Raw genomic sequence first — 13,067 nt, forward strand, 5'->3', positions numbered from 1 at the left:
CATATTTGCCCCAGCTAAAGAAAAACAAAACACCACACAAACCAAAAATCCTAAGGAATAGGAAAATGAAAACATGTCGGTTGGGATTATTGATTACAATTTTGTTAAAATTCCAAATCCTATCATCCATCTTTACAGCCCCATGAAAAACTTTGGTCATTCGATAACGTCTACAAAAACATGAATTGCTTCATTGCCTTTGGCAGTTTCACCTTTACCATATCCACCTCTACACCTTAATACCAAGGGACTTGACTGCATTACGGCAGTCAGGCAGTTTTTTTTCTTTCACATTGCATGCAAAGTTCTCTAGCCTTTAATCTCATCCATCTGGTGAAGTGCTGTACCTGTTTACCCAGGGCGGACACATTATAGTACATGGCTTGCGTTTTTTGAACAATTAAAAAAATGGGGAAATGCCAGTTGTAGAGTGAGGAGTAAACCTATATTCCACCACTATATCCTTCACCACTCTGAACCAATCATGTCCTCCAAGTTTTGCAATTAGAATTGTTTCTTTGAGCGTTATATTGAATCATTTCACCATTCTATTTGTTTCCGGGTGGTACAAGGCATGCTTCTTGTGTACAATACCTCTCTCATTCAGAAACGTCTCATCTCTTTTAATCTACAACACCTCGTTGAAAAACCTGACACCTAACATTTTGAGATTTCGTGCACTACACTGACCTCAGGCCACCTCTAAGGCATGTCCATTAGTACCAATAAATACTTAGACATACCAAAGTTCAAAGGTCCCATGATATCCAACGATAAATCCTCACAGACTTCCAGGAATCGCATGACAAATCAAACATGATGATTTAATTTTCTGTGTCTTATCACTCATCTGGCAGTCATAACAATCTCTTACAATATTCTCCACCTGAATGTCCATACCAAGCCACCAATAATTATCTCATAATCGTTCCTTAATCTTGCATCAGCCATGATAACCTTTGTGTGCAAGCTGCACCAACCGACTTCACACCACACGGAGGAAATAACCTTCCACCTTTGACTATTAGCATGTTTCTAACAGAAATCTCACCCAAACCTTCATAAAACTCATGAACCCCGTTCCTCTAACTGAAACCTCACTGCCACCCTTAATAGCTTCCCTGACCTGTGAGGGAATCTCTTCCCTGTCAATTTCACTCAACCACTCAGACACACTTCTACCACAAACGTTTCATACCCTGACCTCATCTTTCCACTGTGTATCTTCCCCAACACTTAAGGAATCTGTGATCAAACTCAAACAATCTGTTGTGTTATTGTTAATACCAGGAATACAGGACACATAAAAATGATAATCCTGCAATGCAACCAACCATCTAAATATGCGAGAAGTAACATTATCCAACCCTTTCTTGCCAAAAGCCTCTTGAAGAGGTTTGTGATCAGTTTGAACTACAAACGTCACACCCCATAAAACTTGTTCGAACTTCCTCACTGCACTGCCACAGCCTCCTTCTCTATGGTGGGTTACTGAACCACTGTTCCTTTCAAAGAGAGTCAAATACAATCGTAACTTAACTATCATCACACCACTGTCTCAATAAAGCACCCAAACCTTTCTCACTCGCATCAGTCACAAGGCAAACCAGTAACAAAGCTCTCCTCAAAGACTGGTTGGAAGCTAAACTATTTTTGATATTAGAAAGCTCTTGCTATTTTTTGGCCCAATTAAACTGTTCCTCTTTCCTGAGCAACTGCCAAATAGCAAAGTTTGACTGGACAAATTAGGAATTAACTTGCTATAAAACTCAGCCATACCTATCAAAAACTTGTATGGCGTCTTCTTTGGAGGGATGTGGCAAATCTGCAATGGTTCTGACAATATCAGTTCTGAGTTGAAGATCTTCAGCCGTGGTAACGTGACCCAAGAACCCGCTTTCAGGTGGACAAAACTTGCATTCGTTTACTATTTAAGGAATACAGGCTAATCAATGGAGAGAGCGAGGGTTTCTAGGGGCGAGTCCCTTCCCCAGATATGTAATCGCAAAAACAAAAATGGACTGGCCCACTGTGTGGAGATGGTGGAAAGTTGGTTGGTCTCCCAAATCACTTGTGAATAGAGCTTACTCAGCTGGGCACAGAAAGCTTTGTTTATAAACCCCTCACACACCAACCTGGTTGGTGTCATGCTTCATCATCGGGGACCAACCAGGCAGCCGAATGCCGCCTGGTTGTGCTTCAACGCCTGACTACAGCGGAGCAGGTGTAGTGCGGTTGTGTGATGTAGATGAAGGTGAGTGGTAAAATGCACCTCTGGGAATCCTTGCCCAATATTTTATTAGTGGCGGCCCAGGGTGTAGAATAAAAGTATGTGATGCAACTACAAGTAGGAAAATTAGGACTACTTAGTTGTCTAGGTTTTGGCGGTCTACACGTTTCAGTCCCATGAGAAAAAGTGTGCGGGACTTTCGTCAGGACCAGGAGGTGAGTGGCAAAAAGTGGTGCCACGTGTGAATAATATCCTACACACGCGCTAAGATGTGTGGAAAAAGAGTTAAAAAGTGCAGTTTGTTAAACTTACATATACTGCAATGGAGCGAGAAACATCTTCGCTTGGGGTTATTGTCCAGAGGATCGGGCGGGGGGAGTGGTACTTCCGTATATTATTTGGTAGTGAGGAGTCCTCTGCCATTGAACCTAGTCTGGTGCCCACGGCGTCCCGCACACTTTTTCTCATGGGACTGAAACGTGTAGACCGCCAAAACCTAGACAACTAAGTAGTCCTAATTTTCCTACTTGTAGTTGCATCACATACTTTTATTCTACACCCTGAGCTGCCACTAATAAAATATTGGGCAAGGATTCCCAGAGGTGAATTTTACCACTCACCTTCATCTACATCACACAACCGCACTACACCTGCTCCGCTGTAGTCAGGCGTTGAAGCACAACCAGGCGGCATTCGGCTGCCTGGTTGGTCCCCGATGATGAAGCATGACACCAACCAGGTTGGCGTGTGAGGGGTTTATAAACAAAGCTTTCTGTGCCCAGCTGAGTAAGCTCCATTCACAAGTGACTTGGGAGACCAACCAACTTCCCACCATCTCCACACAGTGGGCCAGTCCATTTTTGTATTTAAGGAATACCTCAAGACTTAGAAAACATAATACCTCCCTGAACTTCTCTAGATGAGATTCAAAATAATTAATGAAGATCAACACGTCATATTGAAAAAACGTCACTCCAGGAGTTGACAGACACCGTCGAATAGCGTCCAAATGGCATCCTGTTAAAACAGAAAATCCCAACTGGTATAACAAAAGCAGTTGGGTCCTAAAAATCTTCAACCAAGCAATCCTGGTGAAAAGCAGATGTTGGATCCAAAGTGGTGAAGAACTTTGCATCCCCCAATAGGCGGGCCATCTTAGAAATGTTAGGTAGGGGTAACCTGTCCTCAACTACTTCCCCGTTGAGATTCCCTAGATCCCTGCAAAGTCTGATCCCACATAATTCTGGGTGGCAACTACTGCAGGTGCCAACCGTTGGGAAGCTTGAACTGTTTCAATTATCCCCTCCTTACATAGTCGATTGAATTCCATCATGACTGCAACCTTCAGGATAAACAATATATCCCTAACCTTAGACACAACGAGCATATCACCAGTCTTCAGTTTAATGTAATGCACGTAATCTTTAACGCAACCCACTTTTTTAAAAACACTTCTGGATATTCATGTAACATCTCTGGAATGGTATTTACCTTTCAGAGTTGAACCTGGGCATTAGCATCGGGATCAAGTTAAATGCTCAAAAGCTTCTGATGAGGCCAACTCAAAACAGTGCCCACCCCCTTCACTAAAGCATATATTTTACTATTAGTGGCATTACCCCGAACTCCGATTTCTGCCTCATAATATCACACTCATCCATAACTGTATGGAGTCACATTAGACTCATGCAGATTGACTTTCCCACAGATGTACTGTGCATAATCTGTATCTAAAATAAAAAAAAGTCTTACCCCTAAATCCATCATCATGGACCCAGATACCATTGAGAGCAGTTACATTGGAAGGGTAATCCCATTTGACATTAGATACGGAATTGACATCATTAGCAATTTGAAACACAATATCGGTTTCTTGGTAACACACCTTCAACACTTTTTCCTTAGTCATATTGGACTTGCACCATTTGGCAAAATCTCAATTTTTTCCACATATTTACACAAAGCTGTAGTGGCAGGACAGTCCTTGAAATTAGCAAAGTGATTGGCATTACCATATCTAAAGCACAAAAGCTTATTTTTCTTTTGTTTAGATGAAACAGATTGTACAGAATGATCAGTTCCTTGGTCTATGTAATTCTTTGAATGTTCAACACCTTCAGCAATTACTAACACTTCTTTAAGCTCAGGATTATAAAACTAGAGTTCTTTTATTATTAGTTATATTTAGGGGTGGGCAGAAAACTCCGCTCTGACACCGTAGTGGATGAAGCCAGCCAACCCTTCTCCCCGGCCCAGTCACTGCTTCTGAAAGCAGCCAGGCCGGGGAGAGCCTCCCCGGGGCCCGGCGGACCCCCGTCACTAGCACCCAGACCCTCGGCTGGCTTGCAGGACGGGAGGCTCTCGCACCCCGGGGCCCGCCGGACAGAGTTCAAGCCCCGGGCCCGGTCCCAGCTTCCGAAGCCTAGCCAGGCCGGGGAGAGCCTCCTCGGACCCCAGTAGATCCCCGTCCCCAGCGCCCGGACCCTCTGATGGCTTGCAGGACAGGGGGCTCACATACCCCGGGGCCTGCCGGACTGAGCTCAAGCCCCGGGCCCAGCTTCCGAACCCTAGCCAGGCCGGGGAGAGCCTCCCGGGCCCCGGTGGACCCCCATCCCCAGCGCCTGGACCCTCTGATGGCTTGCAGGATGAGGGGGTTCACGCACCCCGGGCCTGCCAGACAGAGCTCAAGCCCTGAGCCCGATCCCAGCTTCCGAGCCCTAGCCAGGCAGGGGAGAGCCTCCCCGGGCCCCAGTGGACCCCTGTCCCCAGCACCCAGACCCTCTGATGGCTTGCAGGACAGGGGGCTCACGCACCCCGGGGCCGGCCAGACGGAGCTCAAGCCCCGGGCTGGTCCAAGCTTCCGAACCCTAGCCAGGCCAGGAAGAACCTCCCCGGGCCCCAGTGGACCCCTGTCCCCAGCACCCAGACACTCAGCCGGAACCAAGGAGGGTTAAGCCCAGGCCTCGTCCTCTCATCGACGAGCCCATTTTCCTTGACTATTAAGCCCCCATGTAGTGGGGGCTTAAAGAATTTTGGAGAAGGACAAAAATTGGAGTTAGCCCGGCCGCCAGCCCACAGGGCCATCTGGTCACCCAACCCGCAGGGCCATCAGGTCACCCTGCCCGCAGGGCCATCTGGTCACCCAGTCCGCAGGGCCATCTGGTCACCCTGCCCGAAGGGCCATCTGGTCGCGCAGCCAGGCGACCAGATGGCCCGGGACGACCCAGTGCCCAGATGGCCTGGGAGGGTGCCGTACCCAGTCGCCCTTGCAGTCCGGCGAGGGTGGCCGGGCGCACCGAGGCAGCCGTTCTGGAGGCTCCTTCCCCCTGGTGGCTGCTGCTCACCTCCCTGCCCGACTTGCCCGAGAGCAGCGGGAAGGTGAATCCATCTGGTCACCCTGCCGACCCGTGAGGGACGGTGGCCCCCGTCCCCGCACCCCGGTGGGGCAGGGATGGGGGGGGCCCCCGTGCCATAGGGCACGTGATGGAGGTGGCCTCCCGTGGACCCGCGTTACCCCCTCCGCATCCCTCCCGCCAGCCTGGCAGCAGAGGGACCCACCCCTGGGTGTGGTGGAGGGAGGCGTCTGCGGGCACCCACGCACGGAGAGGCAAAAGCTTGGCTCAGAGGATGACTTTCAATAGATCGCAGTGAAGTAGCTGCTCTGCTACTTACGAAACCCTGACCCAGAATCAGGTCGTCTACGAATGATTTAGCACCGGGTGCCCCATGAAAATGCGGTGCACTAAGGGCAATGGAGGCGGCCCTCTTCCGTCCGCGCTCCAGTCCCCAAGCGAGCAGCTCTATGCACCGGCCAACCGAGGCTCCACGGCACTGCGGTATCGTTACGGTTTAGGGGGGATTCTGACTTAGAGGCGTTCAGTCATAATCCCACAGATGGTAGCTTCGCCCCATTGGCTCCTCAGTCAAGCACATACACCAAATGTCTGAACCTGCGGTTCATCTCGTACTGAGCAGGATTACTATTGCAACAACACATCATCAGTAGGGTAAAACTAACCTGTCTCACGACGGTCTAAACCCAGCTCACGTTCCCTATTAGTGGGTGAACAATCCAACGCTTGGTGAATTCTGCTTCACAATGATAGGAAGAGCTGACATTGAAGGATCAAAAAGCGATGTCGCTATGAACGCTTGCCCGCCACAAGCCAGTTATCCCTGTGGTAACTTTTCTGACACCTCCTGCTTGAAACCCAGAAAGTCAGAAGGATCATGAGGCCCCACTTTCACGGTCTGTATTCATACTGAAAATCGAGATCAAGCAAGCTTTTCCCCTTCTGCTCCGCGGGAGGTTTCTGTCCTCCCTGAGGTCGCCTTAGGACCCTGCATTACCGTTTGACAGGTGTACCGCTCCAGTGAAACTCCCCACCAGCCACTGTCCCCGGAGCGGGTCGCACCCGGCGGGCGCCGGGCGCTTGGAGCCAGAAGCGAGAGCCCCAAGGGGCTCACCCCTGCCTCATCGGGTAAGTGAAAAAACGATAAGAGTAGTGGTATTCCACCGGCGGCCCGAGGGCCTCCCACTTATCCTACACCTCTCGTGTCTCTTCACAGTGCCAGACTAGAGACAAGCTCAACAGGATTCTCTTTCCCCGCTGATTCTGCCAAGCCCGTTCCCTTGGTTGCGGTTTCGCTAGATAGTAGGTAGGGACAGTGGGAATCTCGTTCATCCATTCATGCGCGTCACTAATTAGATGACGAGGCATTTGGCTAATCTGTACCACCTCGCGGTGGCTCATTCTGAGTTATTATGCTGCCCATCAGCGTCAATTCGGTTTTGCTTCCAACAATACAACATTCTTTCGCTCCGGAGTACAGCCACAAATGCTGTCCTCACTGGAACTGGGATCACGTATAGGCCAGAGATAGTACACCGTGCAGTACTATTCCAACAATTTTAAGATTGTCTACGAACAGTCCTGAGAAATTAAAATATGATTAGCAGGACATCAATAATCAATGTGTGATGATTATGTATATGCGATTATTTGAGACCTATTCTTCAATCAAGACATTTCAAAAAGTATGAAGTACACACTATATCTACATTGTAATAAGTACACATATATATAAAACAAAAATACACATCTATAAATTGCACATCTAATTAGAAAAAGCACATCTAGAAACATTCACATCTATAAAATTTACATCTATACTAACTCTTGTGTCAACTATAAACCTATATGTTAAAACATTATGCTTTATAAGGGTGACATGTGTGCTGCAAGAAAGTGTACATTTCATTATAAGCTTGATACTGAATTGTCCATGAATACTTGGCACATTTTAAGAGTGTCCATTAAAGTAGTCAGGCAAACATTTTTCTTGAATGGAAATGTCATTTTTAGACCTAAATCAGCCAGACCAACATCATTACATTACAACCATCTGCGCAGCGCTTAGATCAGCAGCGCTTTGGCAGGCACCAGGCTCGAACTCGGTATAATTTTAAAAGGACCCGTTTTTTATTTCATTTAATTTCTGTTATTTCTCCCCTGTTTTTAGCAACACCCACAATATCTGCGCAGCGCTTAGATCAGCAGCGCTTTGGCAGGCACCAGGCTCGAACTGGGAATAATTTTAAAAAGACCCGTTTTTTCATTTGATTTAATTTCCGTTACTTCTCCCCTGCTTTTAGCGCCAACTACTTGCACAATAATTGTGAGCTCACCGCATTGACGGCCCCTCTGTCCCTCGTTGTGAATTAGGTAGCGCCATCTTGGGGGTATTCTCTTCATAGCAGCGCCACTCAGGGCAGCGTGCTAGGCGGCGTCAATTACTGCAAACTATTTAAAAGGACTATGACTGCGCGCAGCGGTCGCGCGCAGCGGGAGCACGCCGGAGTCACGCCAGAGTCCAGCCCGTCTGTGCCCGTCCGTGCACAGACGGGCCCAGGGGCCAGGACGGCTGGCTCTAGTATTAAATACTCGTCAGATACTCTACATGACTTACACTCTAATAAGGTAAGGCTGAGCCCAAACATTATTAGCACGTTAAAAGATTTACATATCTTGAAACCTATCAGTTCAAGTTCCCATTTGGGTCAACTTGATTTGAAGGTTGCGAGTTTGAATACTCGATCCCTCCACAAGCACCACCTAGAAATATTTACCCTCTTGCAAGAGGGAGATATAGACGTTTTAACCCTAACCGAAGCATGGTTAGATGATAATTCGGTACCGGATATCCTAGCAGCTCTTCCGGTAGAATATGAGGCGGTATGGCATAATCGTGCAAACGGCTCACGTGGCGGAGGAGTTGCAATCCTTTTTAAAAAATACTTGAGAGTCGAAAAACTTATGGCGGAATCGGTGGATTTGGCAGACCTTTTGGGAGTAAAGGTGATTTCAAATAACTCTTGTTTTGCGCTCTTTACAATATATCGGCCCCCAAATACTACTGCAATATTTAACGATCTCTTTGCCCCCATCCTATCAGATATCTGTACTAGATACCAAAAGGTAATAATAACCGGCGATTTTAACTTACACTGGGAAAAAATGCCCAAAGACTCGACATCTCGACAACTGGAGCTTTCTATGTCCACAAGTGGTCTAAAGCAGTTAGTAGAAGGGCCTACGCATAACAAGGGACATACGCTTGACCTTGTTTGGACCTCGGACCCGGAAGTGATGATTCAAGATATCCTACCTTGTGTTTGGTCGGACCATTATCTGATCAACTTTGGTATTTCCATCAAAGGGATTTCCACAAGCTCAGTCCCAGAAACGAAAAAAGTTCGGCAATGGAAGAAGGTTGATTTGCAAACCTTGACAGTCACTCTTCCTCACCGCATTAAGCCCCTTAGTGGCAATCTGGATCAGGACTACATGAATTTAACAAAAAATTTAACTCAGGCGATCGATCAGATTGCCCCGGAAAAGTTACAAAAAGCCAAAGGGCTGAGGAAAGGCGCTCTCTGGTTTACCCCTCCTTTGAGAGATTTTAAGAAAGCGCTCCGCCGTGTGGAAAGGCATTGGAGGAAAACAAAGGAGGAAATAGATCGTGAACACTACAAAATTAAATTAAATGCCTATAAGAAACTGATTCTGACAGTCAAAGCAGAATACCTTGATACTCGCATCAAACAGGCGCAAAATGTTCAGAAGGAAACATTTACTATTTTGAATGAACAGACAAAGATACCGGTCAAAATCGAAACAAAATTTGACAGCAACACTTTTCAACAGTATTTCTCAGAAAAAGTGCAAACGATTCTTTCTGAGATTAAAAATAATACAGTTAGTGGCTTTACTCCATTGCAGAATATTGCTGTCTCTCAGGAATGTATTATCTCACGCTTTCCTGAAATAAATTCTATTAAGCTTGAACAATTGATGAACAATATCAAATCTGGTTCTCCGGCCGACCCCTGTCCCCCTAGGATTTTCCGGGCGGCACGTCCTATCTTGGAGGAACATATCCTCTCATTCCTCAATAGTTCATTGCAGAAGGGATACCTTCCACCCAGCCTTAAGGAGGCTCGGGTTAGACCGTTGCTAAAAAAAACAGGAGCAGATTCAGCCAATCTAAAAAATTATCGACCGATCTCCCAACTACCATTTTTATCAAAAATCTTGGAGCAACACGTGCTGCAAGATCTATCCTCTCTTCTGGAGTCCCACAATCTGCTCCATGGACGTCAGGCGGGCTTTAGGGCACATCACAGCACCGAGTTAGTGATGCTCTCGGTGTTGGATGAGCTCAGAGGCATGGCTGACAGTAGGAAACCAAGCGCCCTGATACTTTTAGATCTGTCAGCGGCATTTGACACTGTCAGCCATGACCTGCTCCTGGATAGAATGGCCAGTCTGGGAATAAAAGGTGTAGCCTACAAGTGGCTAGTATCCTTCCTAACTGGGAGACAACAGAGGATTCAACAGGGAGATGATCTCTCAAATGTAGGTATGGTGGAGTGTGGAGTCCCGCAGGGCTCAGCACTATCTCCACTACTTTTCAATCTCTACCTAAAACCCCTGATTGAGTCGTTAGTGCACATGGGCTGTCGAGTGTTTAACTACGCCGACGACACTCAATTGCTCTTTAGCATTGAGAACACTACTGAAGCCCAGGCGCATGTGCTAGAGGTTCTTAGGTTTACAGTCAGTTGGATGACTGCCAACCTACTGAAAATCAACCCTGAAAAGACAGAAGTCCTGGTGATATCTACAGGAACATCACCCTGGGGTGATGGATACTGGCCACAAGAACTTGGTCCCACTCCAATACCAGCAGCAAATGTAAAAAGTCTCGGCATATAAATTGACAGTGATCTGTCAATGTCTGCCCAGATTTCTACTGTAGTTGGCGTGTGTATCGGTCTAATTAGGCAATTACGCAAACTTGTCCCTCTCCTTTCTCAGTCGATGCTCCGCACGGTAGTGTCAGCCACGATTATATCACGATTGGACTATGGCAATGTCCTTTATCTAGGCCTGCCAAATAGTCTGATCAAGAAACTACAAGTGGTTATGAACGATGCAGCTCGCCTGATTTTTAAGCTTCCCAGGAAAGCTCATGCCTCCCCCCTATTACATACACTTCACTGGCTTCCGGTGAAGCAGAGGGTGGAATTCAAGAGCCTGTGTGTTGCACATAAGGCAATATACGGACAAGCACCAGTCTACATCAAGGATCGTCTGACGCGTTACAATCCGAAACGATCACTTAGATCCTCGGATGCTCAACTATTGGTTTGCCCTTGTTTCAAATTGGCAACAAAGGGTGGAAGATCCTTTTCCACACAAATCCCACAGTTGTGGAATAAGTTGCCAGATTTGCTTCGTAAGGAGGCCAATCTCATACAGTTCAGAAAACAACTGAAAACAACATTATTCAGGGAAGCTTTTGGCCTTTAATTATAAGATACCTTATTTCTTTGCTAGCCTGGAAAATTGGTTGTCTTTCTTGGTCTGAAAGCGTCTTGAGACCGGTGGGTGAACTGGCGCTATACAAACTAAAGTAACAATAACAACAATAACAATAACAATAACAAATACCACGACATCCAACGATAAAGCCATGAAATTTAACAGTGTTACATTTTGTGAGATCTTTGATTTGCTGTGACAGATCCTGATAGTATTTTACTTTACTCTAAAAACGCTAATTCAAGGGAATTCTGAGAATTTTCATAACGAATTGAAACATCAATCACAACAGCTGTACCATTTTTTGTAAACACTACATCTGGTTTTCGTAGTTCTCCTTGATTATTCTTAACAAGAGGTTCCCTGTATGCCATCCAACCACACCTTTTTTCTCTATCAATGAGCAATTCCAGAATTTTGTTATGTCTTTTTATCCTAATGTCCTTAGTTTTAGGACATGCGCCTGAAATATGAGAAATTGTTTCACAAACATCATTACAATACCTACATGTACCAAATGCATGATTTCTTTCCCTAGTGATGGTTTCTCTGGTATATAAAACATTTGCTCTTAGCATCAGCGCAGCTATGTACTGGTTTTCTTTCATTTTGTTATGCCTGCTGATCCAGAAGTTTGAGGTTGGATTACTTGCTAAGTATTTTATACCATGACCTTGGACAGGGAGATTTGCCCATTTCTCAAACTCTTCTTTTCTCCAATCATATGTTGCTAACAAATTCAAATCATAGCTCAGAAAGTTACTGTCTAAAATGTTACGTTTGTGTGTTTTGATGATGTTATCAATTTTTTCATTTATATCTTCTCCTGCATACATGAATGAATGCGCTATGTACAGGTCTGGAGCTGCTCTGAGATACAATAAACTATTGACTTTATTGAGACCAATTTGTGTACATAGTTTTGGAATACTGAGGCCCTCAAATTATCTTTTCGAATATAGGAGACCATCACATGTGTATGCAGGAAGGTGTAGAAAGTGTTTGACATACTTTTTTATTGTTTGATCCAGAACATTTAACGTTTTTGCTTCTGTTCCTGTCATTTCCAATTTGCATGATAGTTTAGGTACCAAGTACTGACACAACATTTCTATTTTCTGCGTGGGCTTAAGTGGTAGATTATCAAGTTTTTTAGCCCAATTGACAAGAACCTCATTAATTTTGTTATTGCTTGTATGACCAGTGTGTGGATCAAAGTTCAATCCGAGGTATCGCTCACTTTCTCCTGGATGAATATTTTCAATATTTTCTTTTTCAAATTGCCATGGTTTACAGTTGTTAACCAGGATTTTATCTTTATGGTGACTAATATAAAATCCATGTGTCTTTTTCACATTAAGTTTTAGTCCTGTGGTTTTACTGAACTTTTCAATGATTTTCAGATTTGTACTCATTCCTTCCCAGGTACTGCTGAGTACTGCGATGTCATCGGCAAAGGCGAGAGCGGTGATTTGCTCAATAAGGCCATCTGATCCAAATGTGAAGCCCTTGCCATTTTTCTGAAGATCACAGATCAGAGGATCCATGGCAATGTTAAATAGTAGTGGGGATAAAGAGTCACCTTGTTTGACCCCATATTTCATTGTTATCTCAGGAGTTGATTCGTTGTTCTTTCCCTTGAAAGATGTTGTTGAGTCAGTGTATAAGTCTTTTATTATGTCTCTGATATATGATAGAACTCTTTGCCTGGCGAGACTCTGTATAATGTGATCAAGGCTGACAGTCGAAGGCTTTCGATATATCAATGAACACAACTGCTAATGAGTGACTGTTTTTTTGTGCCCCATTTATGATACTTTGCAGGAGAGTCAGATTCTCGAGTCAACCTCTCACCTTTATGAAGCCTTTTTGTCTCGTATTCAATGGAACAAAAAATGAAAGTCTTTTAGTTAATATTTTTGTGAATAACTTCATGAATGCAGTACCAA

The 13,067-nt window shown here is 45.4% G+C and overlaps 1 protein-coding gene and 1 pseudogene across 2 annotated transcripts in view; both read right to left on the reverse strand.

Annotated features, from left to right (window-relative positions):
* The window catches only part of LOC144784345 (nmrA-like family domain-containing protein 1), a 216,045-nt gene that overhangs the window by 167,836 nt on the left and 35,142 nt on the right, over window positions 1-13,067 (reverse strand). The window lies entirely within an intron of this gene.
* Window positions 5,840-6,849, reverse strand: LOC144786484 (28S ribosomal RNA; annotated as a pseudogene).

The sequence above is a fragment of the Lissotriton helveticus genome, chromosome 10 (genome assembly GCF_964261635.1).
Source record: "Lissotriton helveticus chromosome 10, aLisHel1.1, whole genome shotgun sequence".
NCBI classification, from domain to species: domain Eukaryota; kingdom Metazoa; phylum Chordata; class Amphibia; order Caudata; family Salamandridae; genus Lissotriton; species Lissotriton helveticus.